The sequence below is a fragment of the Leopardus geoffroyi genome, chromosome C1 (assembly GCF_018350155.1).
Source record: "Leopardus geoffroyi isolate Oge1 chromosome C1, O.geoffroyi_Oge1_pat1.0, whole genome shotgun sequence".
Lineage (NCBI taxonomy): Eukaryota > Metazoa > Chordata > Mammalia > Carnivora > Felidae > Leopardus > Leopardus geoffroyi.
Genome location: NC_059328.1, coordinates 132,186,372 through 132,204,397, shown reverse-complemented (window position 1 = coordinate 132,204,397; position 18,026 = coordinate 132,186,372). Strand labels below are relative to the sequence as shown.

Here is an 18,026-nt window from a genome sequence, read left to right as displayed (position 1 = left end):
ATTTTTCTACAGCTCATCCAACTAAATCTTATGTTTCCCATATTAATGTTTTAGTGCTGAAGATGTACATACATGTTTACAGTGTTTTTTTTTTTTGTAATTGTAAAGACAATTTTATCTAATTCTAAAAAACAAGTAGTTCTTAGATTTATAATCTTAAAATCCTTAAGCATCAGCATGTGGGATTCTGGCTGTAAGCTTATTTTTTTTCCCTCAGCTCTAACACTTTGTTTAATCATGTGTCAATGAAATTCCTGGCTACCATTTAATGAGTTACTGAGGATCTTTACTTTCCTTAAGTAAATTATTTTGTACCCAATGTTTGGAATCATATAGAGGCACACTTTCTACATTTTTAAAAGGATGTTTCCTAAAAGGAAATTCAGACAAATATAGTATATTTTATTGAGCATTATGTAAATTTTGCTAAGATGACAATGTGATTTTTGATCAAACCTTCGTTATACTTGGAAGGTTCACTAAAACCATGCATAATCTAGCAAGTCTCTTAATTATAGGCATCTTATTCTTTAGAATTTTATCATATAGGATTTAGTAAATGCAAAAGTGCAAAATGAAGAAAACGTGAACTTCTTGAAAAGATGTTATGTACATGCATAATTTTTAGTAAGTACACATAATCCTTTGTTTTAACTGTTATTCTATATTTGATTCTTTTAAAGACTTCATAATGATTTTTGAAAGTATTTAAAAAATTTCTATAAGGTAAAATATTGAAACATTTGGTGTAAATGTTCTGATTAGATCACTAGTAATTTTCTTTTTTCCTAAGGGTAGACTGATTATTTGTATAAGTTCGCTCTGAGGCTTTATATTGGCCCTGAAATGGTTAAGTTTCATATAATGTGCCACAACACAGCCAAACAAATATTTTTGTTTGCAGAGAATAGTACTCTCCCTGTTTCTAGAATTCCAATAATTTTTAATATCATAATAAACTTATTTTGCATCAGCGTAGTTTTTCATCAGAGTGTTCTTCATATCATACCTGCCATATTTTTAAATTAAATTTCTAGGGGCGCCTGGGTGGCGCAGTCGGTTAAGCGTCCGACTTCAGCCAGGTCACGATCTCGCGGTCCGTGAGTTCGAGCCCCGCGTCGGGCTCTGGGCTGATGGCTCAGAGCCTGGAGCCTGTTTCCGATTCTGTGTCTCCCTCTCTCTCTGCCCCTCCCCCGTTCATGCTCTGTCTCTCTCTGTCCCAAAAATAAATAAACGTTGAAAAAAAAAATTTAAAAAAAAAATAAATAAATAAATTAAATTTCTAGAAAGAAATCATTTTTAGAAAATCTATGTCTTCTAAATGTAAAAGGATATAGGCATATGGAATAGTCATATAAAATTAAAGTGTTCAAGAATGTATTAAAATCCCTATTGTTAATCAGAAAATAGCAGCGCAAAACTTGCTTTGAAATCTGAGGATTAGACAGACACTTGGAGCAGCAAAACATAGAGTTGGAAGAGGCGAGACTTTTGCAACAGGCAACTAGAATTCTAATTCCAGTTCACCCTCTTACTACTCTGTGAGGTTTGTAAATTAGTTAATATATCTGAGGCTCAGTTTCTTCAGTTTATGGAGTGTGGGAATATTCAGATTAATGTATACAAATGTTTGACACAGTGCCTAACATATAAGGGAGCTAAGAAGATAGTAGTGATATCTAATAATAGAAAGTAATAAATTGTAGAAGTAAGCATATGTGGTTTATGTGTGTGTAATATATATATTTATAAACATGCCCTGGAAGCCATATTTAAACTTCTAATTAGCAATGTTTGTTTTTTTTTTTTCTGTTCTCTTGACTGATACTATACTTTCTGTCCAGTTATCTGCATAGAATAGTTGTTTCTTAACTTCTATGGGAAAGAGTGTATTAGTAAAATTCCTTAGTAAAGATGAACTCAATAATGATGATAATGAACATTATATAAAGTAGATAAATAAAGCTCAAAAAGTAATACCAGCTCTTTGAAGTCATTCAGTATAAACCTAGGAGGCCAGCAGACAGTGCTTAGATAAGGAACCAAGTAAAGCACTAATATTGATGATGGTAGTGGTGGTGTTAAGAGCTTCCAACCACTTCTGCACGTACCTTTTATGTTTCCATCTATTTCACAGTCTGATCCTTCACTAATTGTGTTTTATGAAAATATATTAGGATCAGAGTAAGTGTCAGCAGCTTGATTTACGGTATCATTATAGACAATATGTAAGCTCTGTGGCTTTGTTGTAGAGTGAAGTTACTCCAGGGAGGAAGGAAGCAAAATGATGAATGGCTCCTGAGCAAAGCAGAGAAACCAGTTTTTGGTGCATCAACTTTTTTTCCCCCCACCAACGCCGTTACGTTTTACCTGATTATAAGTTCTTCCACTATTAGTTCTCTTTGCAGACATTCCATATTTTCTTCTTTCATTCATGGCACTCACATCTGTGACATAATCCCTACTTTAGGATCAATCAAAGATAAAGATGACAAAATGGAAGGGCATAGTTGCTCCTTATTCTAAACAACAAAAACAACAAAACAAACAAAAACCTCCCATCATAATAAGTAGATGGTGTGAAGGAGAATCATTTCTTGAGTATAACCATCATAATTTATGTCATATTATTTTATTACCACAGTTTTACAGAGATAAATCCATTGTTCAAACCTGTACATTTTGTGAGGATTAACAGATCTGAATCCTGCTGGCTTTGAGTCCTAATGAATTACAGTTTTCTGCAGTGAAAGGGTTTCTTTCACCAGAGGAAGCAATTCTGGTTACTATCCACAGAAGAAAGAACACCCTGTGGCTAGATTTAAAATGTTCAAAGCATTTTTTATCACTTCACTGGAAAAGTCCCATTCCACTGAAAAAAAAAAAAAATAAGCTTTGAAAATCCTTGCCTACTGAGTGATATTCCTCCTGATGAATGAATATTGGATTTGATGCTTTAAAAGATATATTTTAGGGTCTCCTGGGTGGCTTCATTTGGTTGAGTGTCCAACTCTTGATTTCTGCTCAGGTCATGATCCCACAGTTCATGAGAGCCAGCCCCGTATCAGTCTGTGTGCTGACAGTGCAGAGCCTGCTTGGGATTCTCTCCCTCCCTCTCTCTCTGCCCCTCCCCCACTCATGCTCGCTCACTCTGTCTCTGTCTCTCTCTCTTTCTCTCTCTCGTTCTTTGACCTCTCTTTCTCTCTCTCAAAATAAATGGAGATACTTTTAAAAAAATTAAGATATATTTAGTAAGGAGAAAAACCTTCAAAACAAAGTCCATTGTTCCAGTCAGTAGTGTGGTGTTCAGTATGTAATACTCTATTCAGCCTGCCCCTTTCCTGCTTTGAGAGTATTTATCCTTTTTTATAATGAACGCATACTAGGATATTACTTGAAGATAAAGATTATTTATCTGAAAATTTCAATCTTCTATTATTTTTTTCATCTTTTGTATCTGTTCAAATTTTTGTCATCCAACTCAATATTAACACATGTTGATTATGATCTAGTAGGTGTGAAACATCACAGCTAAGTTGCTGTAGAGGATAAAGATAAACAAGGAATAGCTTCTGAGGTAATACACATATGGATGATCTGTAGGGTTTTTTTGTTTGTTTATTTTGTCTTTCAAGAGAGCATCAAAAGACTATTATTTGGATGTCATTGCTCGGCACTCCCTATGGAGAATATTTTAATGTTTTTTTTACACCTTGACATAGTGATGTAGCTATTAAGACAAAAGACACTGAAGGGACATGTCCTTATAACTTCTATTAAAACCCATGGAATGTATAACATGAAGAATAATCCCTGATCTGAACTGTAGATCCTAATATAAACTACGGATATTCCAATTTAGGTTTATCAGCTGTAGCAAATGTACCACTCCAAATGAGATGCTGACAGTTGGGGAGGCTGTGTATGTATTAAAGGAGAAAGCACGTGGGAGCTTTCCACTCAATTTGTCTGTGAATCTAAAACTGTTCTAACAAAGTCTATTTGAAAATTTAAGTGAAGGAAACTATATGACAAAATACCATTGCCACATTTACACATTTGAGTGTCAACTACTTACATGAAATAATCTCTCTGTAATAGTTCCACAACATTTGGATATATCTTTGACTGTTAGAACAAGAAGGAACATTTGCTACCATGTTGTAGCATTCCCTCAGGTTACAGATAAGGAAACTGGAACCCAGAGAGATCAAGAGGTTGTATGGTATGGAGGATCCCATTTCCAGTTCTTTACACTACGCCAGCCTGCACTTGTAAGCACTGAAACAAAATTTTGTTTAGACATTGTTGGCATTACTTGATAAACTTCATTGCACTTCTGCAAATTTGTGCCTGTAGAAGATTGTATTTTATTTTGGTTATATGCTGAATCATTGAATCATGTGACCTTAAACCCATTTAATAATTGAAGCAGGTGACACTCAAAGTGAGAGTCTCTTTTTCTTTCCCTGGAAGCTTAGAAAACAACTATTTACAATTTTTTTTTTTTTAGTAACCATTTTGTCACCCACCAAGCCACAGAAGAATTTATAGAAAGAATTCTTTTTATGTCACTAACAGCAATAGCTTAAGAAATATAATACTGTTGCTTTGGGACATTTTTTCAATTTTATGAAAACCATTTCTGTGGCTACAAAGTGAATTTTTAGGACTGGTTCATTTCTTCTTGTTCTTGTGACAGTGAACCAATACTACTTTGTGTTGTCATTTCGAACTTGCTTCAAGACTGTATTTTCAAATCATGTGAACAGTTTGTATGTATTTGTAGATGTTAAAGTCTGGTATATCTTTCAAGAGGCAAAGGAGTAACTACCACAAGAAAACAAAAACTTTTCAACACTGCCTGGGAGACGAATAACATAAACATACATAGAATAAGGAACTATAGGTTAAACAAATTATTGTGTATATCTCACAAATCATTTTTGGATAATTTCTAAACTCAAAATGTAAACAAACAAACAGCTTTCTTAGGCATCTGAATTATTCAATAGGTTACTGAAAACCAAAAGCCCAGAAGATGTACAATGATTGCTTGCTAAGATTAAGGCTTTCATCAACTTTCGTCTTACTGAGAGAATGGCTCAGGCAGTTAGCACTCCTCATGAAAGTAAAACCTGTCAACACCAGCTTCAGACTAATTCATGCAAAGCACATCCATTCTGTATTTTGGTACCTCTCTTTTTCCCTCTCCTGAGTTAGTATATGCTGCTATATTTCTTTTTAGTGGCTAAGGATTCTTTTCAGCAAAGCTACACTCATATTTGATAGTCTAATATATTTCTGTACTCTTTTCCTTATCAACACTGAGTTAGCATGAAACCTATCCTCAAAAGGCCCTACTACACTAATTCACAGTAAATTATTAATAGCTGCTAAGAGATTTACAAGTTATCTTTCTAAGTGTGTTTGAGCAAAGCACAGTATCTTAACCCATACCATAAATACAACTAAAGCACCACTAAAAATTTGTGAAGAAAGTATTTTTATAGATAGGTCAGTCTTCAAATTACCCTGTCCTCTGACTTGTAGACAATAGATTGCCACCTGTTTATTCCCAGAAGCTCAGTCCTGGATATGGTAACAGGTCAAATGATAATGTAGAGGTCTCCTTTAGCTTAGGTACACTGATACCATTAGTGCTGTTAATTAATTGTGACCTTAAAAAAGCGTTTTAACCTTGAAAAAGTGTTTTCCCCCATTTTAGGAAAACCAATAATATATTAGTCTATTTTTCTTTTTGACACCCTTTCTTTTAAAAAAAATAAAAGAGGTATGCTTCAGCTTCTAAGATTATTGATCATTACTTTTTAATCAAGTAGACAATTTTCTAGTTAATAGAGAAAAATGGAAGTTATTTAATTGATTCCGGACTGGTCATAAACAGTGGATCTTTAATTCCTTTTTATCATTTTGCTTTTTTCTTCTCCAGGGACAATAAGTAGCAAGTGTAGTAAGTGGATTCTTTGGGGACTTTAGAAGAATAAAGAACTAATTATTTCCATGAATTCCTTACTACTTTTAGAACAAGGACTTGGCTGAAGTAGAAAGGCTAGAAATAGGGCTCCTGGGTGGCTCAGTTGGTTGAGAGTTGACTTTGGCTCAGGTCATGATGTCACAGCTCAGTTCGTGTGTTCCAGCCCTACATTGGTCTCTGTGCTGACAACTCAGAGCCTGGAGCCTGCTTTGAATTATGTGTCTCCCTCTCCTCTGCCCCTTCCCTGCTTGTGCTCTCTCTCTCTCTCTCTCTCTCTCTCTCTCTCTCTCTCTCTCAAAAATAAATCAACATTAAAAAGAAAATTTTTTTTTAATTTTTTTTTTAACGTTGATTTATTTTTGAGACAGAGAGAGACAGAGCATGAACGGGGGAGGGTCAGAGAGAGGGAGACACAGAATCCGAAACAGGCTCCAGGCTCTGAGCTGTCAGCACAGAGCCCGACGCGGGGCTCGAACTCACGGACCGCGAGATCATGACCTGAGCCGAAGTCGGCCACTCAACCAACTGAGCCACCCAGGCGCCCCTAAAAAGAAAATTTTAAGAAGAAAGGCTAGAAATAGAATTAATCACCCAAACAGAGTTAGAAGTAGGAAGTTTGGAAGAGAAAAGAGATGAAAATAACATCAAAGAACCTCAATATTTATTGAACACTTACTATATTATAGGAATGTTGTTGGGAAACTTTTTGTATTTATGCCATTTAATTAATCAGAATAATCTGTTGAGGCAGGTGGAATGTTCATTTTAACAGTGAAGAAAGTGGGTTTGGGAATAAAATATGGATGCAGAAGATAGTTGGTTACTTTGAGATGCTCAAATGAAATTCTGCAATCAGGATTTGCATTTGAGTTTTTGCCCTTAGTTTGACATAAATAATGAATCAAATAACCAGTAGTTAAGTTACCAACATTGGATCCCTAATAATTTCATAATGAGAATTTTAGTTCTATTGCAGTGATGATTGGTAAAGATATTTCACAGTATCAGGGCTTGGTATTTGGGGGGAATGATGATAATATGGTCACCAAGTATAGGATAGCCCCTGCTAAACTTAGGGACAGAAGATGAATAGTATAGCCTCATCTGAGAGGTCAGTGAGGGAAATGATGATGATCATTATTTAAAGGGGAAGGGGAAGAAAAAAGAATGTCCCCTGTATTTGTATTATTTATTGCTACATAACAAACTACCAAAATTTAGCAACTTGAGGCAATAAACATTTATTATCTTATAGTTTCTATAGGTCAGCTGGTAAGGTTGCAATCAAGATGTTGGCCAGAGACATGCTGTCATCAGGAGGGTCAACCAGGGAGAATTTGCTTCCAAGTTCATGTGGGTGTTGGCAGGGTTCAGTTCCTTGTGAGCTGTTTGACAGAGGTCACAGTTCCTCACTGAATACTGACCTCAGTTTCTTGTTACGTGGGCCTAGGATAGGAAACTTCACAACGTGATTGCCAGGTTCCCTTTGGGCTAGTGAACAATACAGTGACAAATGGCACACACGAGGTGAAAGCTAAACCTTTTGTAACCTAATGGCAGAAGTGTTATCTCATCATGTTTGGTATATTCTATTTATTTGGACCTAGCATCTAGGTATATCCCACACTCAAAGGGAAAGCATGAAAGAAGAGACTCAATTCCAGGTGTTGGGAATCACTGGTTTCTTCATTAGTATTACTGATGTTTTATCCCTACTATCACCACACATTATTGTCTAAGAGACAAATTTTGACGGTTGGTTCAGGCTATCAATTATGTCACTGTGTAGGTAGCATCTGTGTTATGACTTAAATCCTTTAACAAAAGCCAACAACTTCCTCCACCCCCCCCCCTTTTACATTTTTGTTTTGACCAGTGTCTAGAAAAGTCTTCATGTAATAGTAACTTACACTAAATCTTCTCCTGACAACTCTCTGGCACAAAAGCTCTTTAAGAAAAGCTCTTTCAAGAAAATTCTTATAGCTATCTAGGATTGTCTGGGGGATATAAAGGTGTGTAACATGAACAGAATTGTTAGTGTAGTTACTTTCTTTTTTGTCACCAATACAGACTGAGTGTTGACTGATGTTAACTACACTTAGAATGGGTTCTAGCATTGCATCAAGTGTCCCTTTCCAGAGATTTGTGGCCAGAAAGGGAACTCTGAAGTAGTTAGTTGGCAAAAACACCAGTTCTTTATTCCTACCATGGTGCACAAGAGGAATTATGCAAATCTAAGGATGGCATGTTATCTTCCATCATTTGCTATGAGTAAAACATTCTGTCAGTGAATTCATCTGGGACTACGTTGAAAAACAAAATAAAGTCGATTGCTTTATCCTAGAAGATTATTTATTTATTTATTTATTTATTTATTTATTTATTTATTTATTTTTACTAGGGACTGAATGAGAGGAGCTAGATGTAAATTAAGTAGGAAAAAATTCGGATGGAACCACAAATGGAAGTTGGTTGTAAGTGTATTAAGCACTAGAATAGATTATTTAAGTGTTATGAATCTCTGGCTCTAGAGCATTTTAGAGTTAAGACAAACAAACAACTTCTTCTGAATAATGATTTCTCTTGGTTTCTTCCAGCTTTTTCACTATTCAACTTCCAATATTAACAACTTCAACAGTAATAACCTATAGGCTGGTTTTAAAAAAAATACATCTATTTTCTTAGTCAACAGTCACTAAAACCTATGTGAACAAAATCAGAATTAGGCTTGCATAGTGTAAGCATAGAAAGTAGCCTGTACTATAGAATCTGTTCTTTTCTTCAAGAGAAAACCAAATGTTGACAGGGAGATTCCATTTTTGTTGCTGCTTTCTTCACAATTAATATACTAAAAAGAATTGATGATTTCATAGTAATTCAAGGTTCTAACTATATAAGAAAAGTTTTTTTGAAAATTCTGAATAAAAGGATTCAAAAATTTTATTTTGTCACCTATAATATATTACTCTGATTAGTAGGGATAAGAGCTAAGTTGTAATGATCATTCTTATTTGCAACCGTATTTAAATTTTGATGATAGATTTGTGTGCTTTTTTTCCATTCATTGTTCTCCCTTAATACTATTTTAGTGGCAAAATAACTGATATTTTGATCTCACTTAGCTCAGATTGAAATTTATAGTTATAATACAGGACACCAGTGAGTATAGTTGCATACTCAATTATTTTCAGTGTTCATGTGAAATCCTGCTAACTCAAAATAGTGATGATTGAATGAAAAGTGGACATCTACCAGCTCAACCAATAAATGTTATTAAAATATGTTTGAGGAGCAATAGTCATTAGTTCAGGAAACACTCATGATGACAGATATCAATTTATAATTAAATAAGTACTTTCATTTATTTAAAAATTCTTTATTAAAATCATACATTATAGGAAATTTAGAAAATTAGGAAATATGAAATAAAATTGTAATAAAAATCATACTACTACTATTAGACAGCAAGTATTAATATCTTGGTGTGTTAATCTTTTTATCATTTTATTTTATTTTATTTTATTTTATTTTATTTTATTTTATTTTATTTTATTTTATTTTATTTTTTCATCATTATAGGTGTACTCTTTAATCTTCATCTCCTATTTCTCCCATTCCCCCATCCACCTCCTCTCTGGTAACCATCAATATGTTCTCTATAGTTAGGAGTCTGTTTCTTGGTTTCTCTCTCTCTCTTTTTCCTTTGCTCATTTGTTTTGTTTCTTAAATTCGATGTGTAAGTGAGATCATATTGTGACATATTGATATTTGTGCTGTTTTTTAAATACAAATCTTATCATTGATAAGATTTTGTTTTGCTCCTTTTATTTACCATTTTAACATGAACAGTTTGCTATGTTATGATTAACAATCTGTGAATACTGCTTTTAACAGGAGTACATTATTATATCATGTAGATTACATTCGTTTTGACTTTTCCAATAATTTTGGACATTCTGATTATTTTCAAGTTTGGACTGTAAATCTTTTTTCAACATTTGTGCTAATTCCTCAATCTCAAATTTCCTTTTTTTTTTTAACAAGTTTTTACAGACATAATTTACATACCATAGAATCCATGTGTTGAAAAAATAACAAGTCATTGATTTGATCACAGTGTTGTGCAACGATCACCAATATCTAATTTTAGAACTTCAACCAAGGGAAACTTCATACTCATTAGTAATTCTCATATCTCTTCCAACTCATAAATCTTAAGGGAAGGGCGCCTGGGTGGCGCAGTCGGTTGAGCGTCCGACTTCAGCCAGGTCACGATCTCACGGTCCGTGAGTTCGAGCCCCGCGTCAGGCTCTGGGCTGATGGCTCAGAGCCTGGAGCCTGTTTGCGATTCTGTGTCTCCCTCTCTCTCTGCCCCTCCCCCGTTCATGCTCTGTCTCTGTCCCAAAAATAAATAAACGTTGAAAAAAAATTAAAAAAAAAAATCTTAAGGGAAGAAGCACTAATCTACTTTCTGTCTCCCCATATTTGCCTATCCCAGGCATTTCATACAAATGGAATCACGTGATATGTGGTCCTTTGTGATTGAATTCTTTCTCTTATCATAATGTTCATCCATATTGTAGCATATATCAGTACTTCATTACTCTTTTCTTTTGCCAAATTATATTTGATTATATGGATATATGAGCTTTTATTATCCATTCATCAGTTGATGAACATTTGAGTTGTTTCTACTTTTTTTTAACTATTGCAAATAAAGCTGCCAGGAACATTCAAGTTCAAGTTTTGGTGTGGATATTTGTTTTCATTTTGCTTAGGTATATATATACCTACCAATGAACTTGATAGTTTGCCAGATGACTGTTCAAATGTCTGTATGCACTGGAAATCTGAAGCAGACATTGTATTTCTTCTAGTAGGCTTGCATATGGACTAGCCTTTCTTACATCTTATAGAATGGTGATGATTGTACATAATGTTAATTGCTAATACATGCACAACTCCTTGATTCTACTTAGAAATATTTTTTTGTAAATTCAAAGTTATTCTCATCCTCATCCATTCATGATTAAAAACATCTCTGAGATAAAAGTAGATAACCTATTATGGGCTGAATTGTGTCCCCCAAAATTTATATGTTGAAGTCCTAATATTTAGCATTTCAGAATGTGACTAAATTTGGAGATAGGACCCAAAGAGGTAATTAAGGGAAAATAAGGTCATATGGTTAGGACTTAATCCAATATAACTCATGTCCTTATAAAAAGAGGAAATTGGGACACTGAGAAAAGAACCTATGCAGACAAAGGGAGAAGACAACCATCTACAAGCCAAAGGGAGAGATTCCAGAATGAAATCAATCCTGTTGACACCTCAGTCTCAGACTTCCAGCCTCCAGAACTGTGAGAAAATAAATTACTGAAAAGCCTTCAGATCTGTTGCATTTGTTATGGCAACCCTAACAAACTAATACGATATTTAAATACATTATATGACAAATGACTACTAAAGCCATTTAAAATGTCTATTTTATTGGAGAGAGCATTTGGCAATCATTATAGGAAATTCAGTATCTGGAATTAATTATTTGTTCAAGCTGAAAAGTGTAAATTTAATCCCATGTACCTTTTCCAAGGGAGGTAGATAGAAATGGGAATACCCTTTTCTACACCTAACTTATGAATTTATCATCCCACACAGAACCTAATCTTTTTCCTTATTTCAGCTTTTGTGATTTGACTCCAGCTGCTTGTGTTTCATTATACCTATTCTGTAATTTTTCTGCCTCTTTTCAGAGCCCATGATCTGCCTTTTTTTCAGAGCCCATATTTATTTCAGCTAGTTATTTCATTAATGAACTGTACATCTTTGCACTCTGTGCTCTTCTGACATTCTTGCTTTGCAAATTCTCAAATCCCTGGAAAGCCTACAATCTTTCTCCATCCCTACCCCCTATGCTGGCTACATGTTACATGTCACTTTAAATCTTTAACCCATCCTGTAATCTCATTCTCGGAAGGTATCTTTGGATCTTAGTTTATTGAGAGTACTAGGCCAGTGTCACAAACTCTAATGACTACAGGGGCCAGGAAAGTTTCCTGTGTGAATAGTTAGGGAGAGAGGGAGGCCTAGTGGGGATTGACTGTGACAGACAATACTGCAAATGACCTAGCCGGGACAGATGCTACTTAACTACATATCATTTCTGTGATGCAGTATTTGCAGCCTGAGTTGCCAGTTTTTGTTCTGTTTTGTTTTGTTTTCCTAAGAGGAGCACATAGCAGTATAGAAGATAATAGTGTAGACCAATAAAACATATTTATTTGTGACCAGTTTGAACTTTTTGATAAAGGCCAATAGGCATGATACTTTCTCTCATCCATATTTAAACACACTTATGTCTTGGTGTGCATGTGGTTGATTGGGGAAAGTGTCGTGATAATAAAGGGGATTGAGACTGGTGAGATTGAGGTGGAATGTGTTATAGGGCTGACCCCTGAGAAGGAAATAGTGGAGGAAGGTTGGATAGGATAAGTCTTAGACTGCAGTGCAATTCTAAGAAATTTTTAGCAAGGCTGATTGGGAATTCTTGAGCCAAAGTTACCATTTCAAGGAGTTGTGAATTTCATAGTAGTGTGTCTGCCTAAGTATGCATGTCATACTCAGTCATCGTCTGGGAACCTTGTTGGAAGTGGGGCCTTGGTGTCAGTGATGGATTCAGTCAATTATCTCCCCATAGTCAGAGATTTGAGGAGTGCATGTTCATGACTGCCAAAGACCAACCCTTGTGCCACACAGGGTATGTCTACACAGGTTTGGGAAATTAGTCTGTAGTTCCTTTAGTTCCTCTTCTTGTGGGGACATTTAGAAGAGGGAGGTAAGTGGGACTAATAGACCTTATAGCTGTAGTTTATCTCAGGCCACGATTGATAATCATTTTCTTCCTCTTGCACTGTCCATTGTAATTGCCCATCATTCATTTATTTTTTTTTAATTTTTTTGATGTTTATGTTTTATTTATTTATTTTTTTTTATAATATATGAAATTTATTGTCCAAATTGGTTTCCATAAAACACCCAGTGCTCATCCCAAAAGGTGCCCTCCTCAATACCCATCACCCACCCTCTCCTCCCTCCCACCCCCCATCAACCCTCAGTTTGTTCTCAGTTTTTAACAGTCTCTTATGCTTTGGCTCTCTCCCACTCTAACCTCTTTTTTTTTTTTTTTTTTTTTTTTTTCCTTTTTTCCTCCCCCTCCCCCACGGGTTCCTGTTACGTTTCTCAGGGTCCACATAAGAGTGAAACCATATGGTATCTGTCTTTCTCTGTATGGCTTATTTCACTTAGCATCACACTCTCCAGTTCCATCCACGTTGCTACAAAAGGCCATATTTCATTTTTTCTCATTGCCACGTAGTATTCCATTGTGTATATAAACCACAATTTCTTTATCCATTCATCAGTTGATGGACATTTAGGCTCTTTCCATAATTTGGCTATTGTTGAGAGTGCTGCTATGAACATTGGGGTACAAGTGCCCCTATGCATCAGTACTCCTGTATCCCTTGGATAAATTCCTAGCAGTGCTATTGCTGGGTCATAGGGTAGGTCTATTTTTAATTTTCTGAGGAACCTCCACACTGCTTTCCAGAGCGGCTGCACCAATTTGCATTCCCACCAACAGTGCAAGAGGGTTCCCGTTTCTCCACATCCTCGCCAGCATCTATAGTCTCCTGATTTGTTCATTTTGGCCACTCTGACTGGCGTGAGGTGATACCTGAGTGTGGTTTTGATTTGTATTTCCCTGATAAGGAGCGACGCTGAACATCTTTTCATGTGCCTGTTGGCCATCCGGATGTCTTCTTTAGAGAAGTGTCTATTCATGTTTTCTGCCCATTTCGTCACTGGGTTATTTGTTTTTCGGGTGTGGAGTTTGGTGAGCTCTTTATAGATTCTGGATACTAGCCCTTTGTCCGATATGTCATTTGCAAATATCTTTTCCCATTCCGTTGGTTGCCTTTTAGTTTTGTTGGTTGTTTCCTTTGCTGTGCAGAAGCTTTTTATCTTCATAAGGTCCCAGTAATTCACTTTTGCTTTTAATTCCCTTGCCTTTGGGGATGTGTCGAGTAAGAGATTGCTACGGCTGAGGTCAGAGAGGTCTTTTCCTGCTTTCTCCTCTAAGGTTTTGATGGTTTCCTGTCTCACATTCAGGTCCTTTATCCATTTTGAGTTTATTTTTGTGAATGGTGTGAGAAAGTGGTCTAGTTTCAACCTTCTGCATGTTGCTGTCCAGTTCTCCCAGCACCATTTGTTAAAGAGGCTGTCTTTTTTCCATTGGATGTTCTTTCCTGCTTTGTCAAAGATGAGTTGACCATACGTTTGTGGGTCTAGTTCTGGGGTTTCTATTCTATTCCATTGGTCTATGTGTCTGTTTTTGTGCCAATACCATGCTGTCTTGATGATGACAGCTTTGTAGTAGAGGCTAAAGTCTGGGATTGTCATGCCTCCTGCTTTGGTCTTCTTCTTCAAAATTCCTTTGGCTATTCGGGGCCTTTTGTGGTTCCATATGAATTTTAGGATTGCTTGTTCTAGTTTCGAGAAGAATGCTGGTGCAATTTTGATTGGGATTGCATTGAATGTGTAGATAGCTTTGGGTAGTATTGACATTTTGACAATATTTATTTTTCCAATCCATGAGCAGGGAATGTCTTTCCATTTCTTTAAATCTTCTTCAATTTCCTTCGTAAGCTTTCTATAGTTTTCAGCATACAGATCCTTTACATCTTTGGTTAGATTTATTCCTAGGTATTTTATGCTTCTTGGTGCAATTGTGAATGGGATCAGTTTCTTTATTTGTCTTTCTGTTGCTTCATTGTTAGTGTATAAGAATGCAACTGATTTCTGTACATTGATTTTGTATCCTGCGACTTTGCTGAATTCATGTATCAATTCTAGCAGACTTTTGGTGGAGTCTATCGGATTTTCCATGTATAATATCATGTCATCTGCAAAGAGCGAAAGCTTGACTTCATCTTTGCCAATTTTGATGCCTTTGATTTCCTTTTGTTGTCTGATTGCTGATGCTAGAACTTCCAGCACTATGTTAAACAACAGCGGTGAGAGTGGGCATCCCTGTCGTGTTCCTGATCTCAGGGAAAAAGCTCTCAGTTTTTCCCCGTTGAGGATGATGTTAGCTGTGGGCTTTTCATAAATGGCTTTTATGATCTTTAAGTATGTTCCTTCTATCCCGACTTTCTCAAGGGTTTTTATTAAGAAAGGGTGCTGGATTTTGTCAAAGGCCTTTTCTGCATCGATTGACAGGATCATATGGTTCTTCTCTTTTTTTTTGTTAATGTGATGTATCACGTTGTTGATTTGCGAATGTTGAACCAGCCCTGCATCCCAGGAATGAATCCCACTTGATCATGGTGAATAATTCTTTTTATATGCCGTTGAATTCGATTTGCTAGTATCTTATTGAGAATTTTTGCATCCGTATTCATCAGGGATATTGGCCGGTAGTTCTCTTTTTTTACTGGGTCTCTATCTGGTTTAGGAATCAAAGTAATACTGGCTTCATAGAATGAGTCTGGAAGTTTTCCTTCCCTTTCTATTTCTTGGAATAGCTTGAGAAGGATAGGTATTATCTCTGCTTTAAACGTCTGGTAGAAGTCCCCTGGGAAGCCATCTGGTCCTGGACTCTTATTTGTTGGGAGATTTTTAATAACCGATTCAATTTCTTCGCTGGTTATGGGTCTGTTCAAGCTTTCTACTTCCTCCTGGTTGAGTTTTGGAAGAGTGTGGGTGTTCAGGAATTTGTCCATTTCTTCCAGGTTGTCCAATTTGTTGGCATATAATTTTTCATAGTATTCCCTGATAATTGTTTGTATCTCTGAGGGATTGGTTGTAATAATTCCATTTTCATTCATGATTTTATCTATTTGGGTCATCTCCCTTTTCTTTTTGAGAAGCCTGGCTAGAGGTTTGTCAATTTTGTTTATTTTTTCAAAAAACCAACTCTTGGTTTCGTTGATCTGCTCTACAGTTTTTTTAGACTCTATATTGTTTATTTCTGCTCTGATCTTTATTATTTCTCTTCTTCTGCTGGGTTTAGGCTGCCTTTGCTGTTCTGCTTCCATTTCCTTTAGGTGTGCTGTTAGATTTTGTATTTGGGATTTTTCTTGTTTCTTGAGATAGGCCTGGATTGCAATGTATTTTCCTCTCAGGACTGCCTTCGCTGCGTCCCAAAGCGTTTGGATTGTTGTATTTTCATTTTCGTTTGTTTCCATATATTTTTTTTATTTCTTCTCTAATTGCCTGGTTGACCCACTCATTCGTTAGTAGGGTGCTCTTTAACCTCCATGCTTTTGGAGGTTTTCCAGACTTTTTTCTGTGGTTGATTTCAAGCTTCATAGCATTGTGGTCTGAAAGTATGCATGGTATAATTTCAATTCTGGTAAACTTATGGAGGGCTGTTTTGTGACCCAGTATATGATCTATCTTGGAGAATGTTCCATGTGCACTCGAGAAGAAAGTATATTCTGTTGCTTTGGGATGCAGAGTTCTAAATATATCTGTCAAGTCCATCTGATCCAATGTCTCATTCAGGGCCCTTGTTTCTTTATTGATCGTGTGTCTAGATGATCTATCCATTTCTGTAAGTGGGGTGTTAAAGTCCCCTGCAATTACCACATTCTTATCAATAAGGTTGCTTATGTTTATGAGTAGTTGTTTTATATATTTGGGGGCTCCGGTGTTCGGCGCATAGACATTTATAATTGTTAGCTCTTCCTGATGGATAGACCCTGTAACTATTATATAATGTCCTTCTTCATCTCTTGTTACAGCCTTTAATTTAAAGTCTAGTTTGTCTGATATAAGTATGGCTACTCCAGCTTTCTTTTGGCTTCCAGTAGCATGATAAATAGTTCTCCATCCCCTCACTCTCAATCTAAAGGTGTCCTCAGGTCTAAAATGAGTCTCTTGTAGACAGCAAATAGATGGGTCTTGTTTTTTTATCCATTCTGATACCCTATGTCTTTTGGTTGGCGCATTTAATCCATTTACATTCAGTGTTATTATAGAAAGATACGGGTTTAGAGTCATTGTGATGTCTGTATGTTTTATGCTTGTAGTGATGTCTCTGGTATTTTGTCTCACAGGGTCCCCCTTAGGATCTCTTGTAGGGCTGGTTTAGTGGTGACAAATTCCTTCAGTTTTTGTTTGTTTGGGAAGACCTTTATCTCTCCTTCTATTCTAAATGACAGACTTGCTGGATAAAGGATTCTCGGCTGCATATTTTTTCTGTCTAGCACACTGAAAATCTCGTGCCAATTATTTCTGGCCTGCCAAGTTTCAAAAGAGAGATCAGTCACGAGTCTTATAGGTCTCCCTTTATATGTGAGGGCACGTTTACCCCTTGCTGCTTTCAGAATTTTCTCTTTATCCTTGTATTTTGCCAGTTTCACTATGATATGTCGTGCAGAAGATCGATTCAGGTTCCGTCTGAAGGGAGTTCTCTGTGCCTCTTGGATTTCAATGGCTTTTTCCTTCCCCAGTTCAGGGAAGTTCTCAGCTATTATTTCTTCAAGTACCCCTTCAGCACCTTTCCCTCTCTCTTCCTCCTCTGGGATACCAATTATGCGTATATTATTTCTTTTTAGTGTATCACTTAGTTCTCTAATTTTCCCCTCATACTCCTGGATTTTTTTATCTCTCTTTCTCTCAGCTTCCTCTTTTTCCATAACTTTATCTTCTAGTTCACCTATTCTCTCCTCTGCCTCTTCAATCTGAGCTGTGGTGGTCTCCATTTTGTTTTGCATTTCATTTAAAGCGTTTTTCAGCTCCTCATGACTGTTCCTTAGTCCCTTGATCTCTGTAGCAAGGGATTCTCTGCTGTCCTGTATACTGTTTTCAAGCCCGGCGATTAATTTTATGACTATTATTCTAAGTTCACTTTCTGTTATATTATTTAAATCCTTTTTGATCAGCTCATTAGCTGTTGTTATTTCCTGGAGATTCTTCTGAGGGGAATTCTTCCGTTTGGTCATTTTGGATAGTCCCTGGC

The 18,026-nt window shown here is 36.2% G+C and overlaps 1 protein-coding gene across 4 annotated transcripts in view; it reads left to right on the top strand.

Annotated features, from left to right (window-relative positions):
• Window positions 1–18,026, top strand: part of LRP1B (LDL receptor related protein 1B) — a 1,910,230-nt gene that overhangs the window by 1,378,455 nt on the left and 513,749 nt on the right. The gene's annotated exons all lie outside the window — the stretch shown is intronic.